Below are 487 nucleotides of genomic sequence, written 5' to 3' on the forward strand. Positions count from 1 at the left end.
TATTATTTAATAAAATATTATTTAGTAGTATTTTGAAAATAAATAAGTGTAAAAGAGTAAAAAAAAAACAGAGATTTTTTTATTTTTTAATTCTTTTAAGAATGTATTTTTTTATCCGTAGAATTTGATATTCGAATCTAAAAATGCAAAGATCCAATTTAATATCTTTAGTAATGTAAATTGAATAGAAATTTTAGTCATATTTAATTTGATCTTTTATATATTGAATTGAATAAATTTAAGCATTGCATACAAAATTTGGAGAACATAAAATATAATAAATAGAGAGAGTTAAGATTTATTTAATAGATAAAAAATACAACACTCTCAACATAATAAGAATAGGAGCATTTAAAAATGAGCCACAACAAAAAAAAGGAGGCCACTCAGATAAACACGCCTAAAACATCTTTTTTTAAAGCCTAAAACATCTTTTTTTAAAGATATTTTCATATTGTGTTTTAATTGGTTTCTGTATAATTTATTT

The sequence above is a fragment of the Arachis ipaensis genome, chromosome B08 (genome assembly GCF_000816755.2).
Source record: "Arachis ipaensis cultivar K30076 chromosome B08, Araip1.1, whole genome shotgun sequence".
Taxonomy (NCBI): domain Eukaryota; kingdom Viridiplantae; phylum Streptophyta; class Magnoliopsida; order Fabales; family Fabaceae; genus Arachis; species Arachis ipaensis.